The sequence below is a fragment of the Meleagris gallopavo genome, chromosome Z (assembly GCF_000146605.3).
Source record: "Meleagris gallopavo isolate NT-WF06-2002-E0010 breed Aviagen turkey brand Nicholas breeding stock chromosome Z, Turkey_5.1, whole genome shotgun sequence".
NCBI classification, from domain to species: Eukaryota; Metazoa; Chordata; class Aves; order Galliformes; family Phasianidae; genus Meleagris; species Meleagris gallopavo.
In genome coordinates this window covers 9,644,657-9,647,772 of record NC_015041.2, presented here as the reverse complement: position 1 = coordinate 9,647,772, position 3,116 = coordinate 9,644,657, and positions in this window count along the sequence as shown.

Below are 3,116 nucleotides of genomic sequence, written 5' to 3'. Positions count from 1 at the left end.
TGCCAATTATTAACTATGTAGAAGTGCTTCTATTTAATTTAATTGGTGTAGATTCATTTTAAGCTGTAGTTAGTCAAATGAACTTTCAAGTGTAATCATAAGGTAAAAGATGTGATCATAATCATGATATCTTGGGAAATATGATTAACTTAAAATGCTGCTTTATGGGAATTTGTCATATATCCTTGCACTTGGGAGTTTTCTTTTGACCTTATTTCTAAATGATGATGAAAATGGAAAGAGAATATGCTTCCATCATAAATTGTTTATCACGCTTAGAAAGATAGGCATCCATTAAAGCAGTTGAGACTGAGGTAGTCTGAAAAGGAAACTTTCATGAACTATATGTTCTACTAATTTTTAGAAGTAGTCTTTTTCTGAAGTAACTATTAATGGGGATCTAACTCTACCTCCTGCGATTTAGTACACTGTATGTTCTAATAGTAGTGGTATTTATAATGTATTGATCTGCCTGTTTTAAAACACTGTATTTCTGTTATGAAGGAGGAAAAATACTTGTGTAGAAATGATTATGTAAATAAAAGGGCAGACATAAAGTAACCCTCAGTTCTGAGGTGAATACACTGAATTACAGCCATGCTCAAATGTACCCAAGCTCATGTAATTTCTACGTTGCATGTAAGAGGACACTTTTTAGTTTGAGTATTTTATGTCTTATAAAAGCTTGATCAGCATGATACAGCATGGCTGTATCAGGGAATGAAAGTCAAGAAAATAAGACACTTGTTTCTGGATGCAGACTGTTCTATAGCAACTTTGTGATGTTACATATTTAATTTTTATTAGATACACTTAGAAATGCTATTACTAATCCAGCCTGATCTGAAACAGGTTGTATATGCTTTTGGACATCCATCAACAATTAACGTTTCTAGACTTTATATTTCTATTTTTATAGCTTATATGTCATTTAATTGCCCAAAAGTTTATTTGTAATTTGTATTTGTAAAAATACATGAATGAAATAAGATGTAAGTTCTTTATTTAACTCTTGAAATGTCTCTACAAAGGGATCTAATTCAGTGCTAGTGGAAAAATCATGAAAGGAATGTTTATTTTTCAGAGCTCTTGTGAAATACTTCTATCTAGCTGCTGTTGACTTCAGAGTATTGAATCAGCCTTCTCAGGGCATGATTTTTCTGCACTCATAGAAGCATAGAATCATAGAATTGCTCAGGTTGGAAAAGACCTTAAAGATCATCAAGTCCAACCACAACCTAACCATACTACCCTAACTAACAACCCACCACTAAATCATGTCCCTGAGCACCACATCCGAACGGTTTTTAAACACATCCAGGGATGGTGACTCAACCACCTCCCTGGGGAGCCTATTCCAGTGCTTAACAACTCTTTCTGTAAAGAAGTTTTTTCTGATATTCAACCTAAACTTCCCCTGGTGCAACTTGAGGCCATTTCCCCTCGTCCTGTCACCAGGGAGAAGAGACCAACCCGGCTGTCACTGTAAGCACCTTTCAGGTAATTGAAGAGAGCAATAAGGTGACCCCTCAGCAAAGAGCAATAAGGTGACCCCTCAGCCTCCTTTTCCCCAGATTAAACAGCTCCACTTCCGTCAGTTGCTCAGACATCTGTGAAATGGTTGCTAACAGAATTTACAATTGAAACTTGTTGAGGGTTTTATATACAAAAGTTAACCAGTCCATGACATAAGACATCTGTGTGGTTTTCTTCAGGATACAGTAATGGGAGGATTTTACTGTAAATTAATTGCTGTGGGAGTCCATCTGCTAGTATTGAAATAATGAGGTCATTTAGATGAGAGTCTTCTGACCTTTATCATGTTGCAGTGGAATGGTAGAGTAACTAATGGCTGCTTTTTGAAACCACAGACATGAGGGCTTCTAAAATAGCTCAACAGCTCTCTCTGGATAGTGCTTAGAGATCCCCAGTGTCACATACCAGCTGGATACTAAAGGTTTAAATAAGGAGATAAGTGATGTCATCCGTGTGATGTTTCATCCATGTATTCATTTCTGACTAACAGTTATTACTCTTGCTCGAAGTGCAATTTGTAGCTAATTAGTGTTTCAAAAAGTAATTATAAGTTCCTATGACTAAATATGAAAAACTTTTAACTCAAGATGACTGGTTACAATAAAAGAACATTACAGAACCAAACTATATAGCTGCACAACATTTGCTGTGTACTTGAGCTCATTGCAGATTACTTCAGTTACTGCTTATAAAAAATAATGCAGAACTTGCCTGGGGGTTAAGTGCCTGACTGTGGCATCTGTGTTGAGTTCTTTGCTACTGTAATTATACTCTAAAAATAGCCTATATTAAAAGAAATACAAGTAAATAAACTAAAACCAGCTTTGGCATGTTTAAGCAGTGATTGTAATATATGTTAATGTTTTTCTTGCAGCATATTTGATGCTCCAGATTAGATAATTTGAAGTAAAACTACCTTGCAAACTGTGCTTTAGGAAACAGACTGTTAATTTATTAATTCTGTTGGTATGTAGTCATCTTTATTTGCAACTAAAGAATGTCAATTATATCTTTATTTGCCATTCCACTTTTTGAATTACCAAGCAGCTAAAGTATACTTCTTATGCTGTGAACATCACTTACACATAGAAATGGCACCAAGCAACCACACAAGCTTGTAAACCAGTGGAAAGAATCTATGTAAATTGTCACAAACTTTACAAAGTGGGAGTGAAAACAGTAACTATTATAACACTCTATCAGTGTTGGATTTCTTAAAAAGTACGGATAGCAAAAAGCTCTAGTCTAGTCTTACTGTTCCTGCTAGAACTGTAGTTCTGTGTTTTCAGGCATTTAAGCATGTACATGTTATGCTAACTTACATATACTGGGAAATGAGCCCTCTCTGCATGTTAAGGCACAGCACTTAGTGATGTAAAGTCAGGAATTTTTTTTATGAGGGAATATAAAAAACCTGAGCTTCTAGTCTGTGTTAGCAAGTGACAATTTGGGCATAATGTGGTATATTTTATCATTTGGATACGGCAACAAATTTTATACTACTGTAACTTACACCACTGGAAAAATCACAGTATATAATATGTCTTTGCTTTGCAATCAAGCACTTGTAAAATAAATCG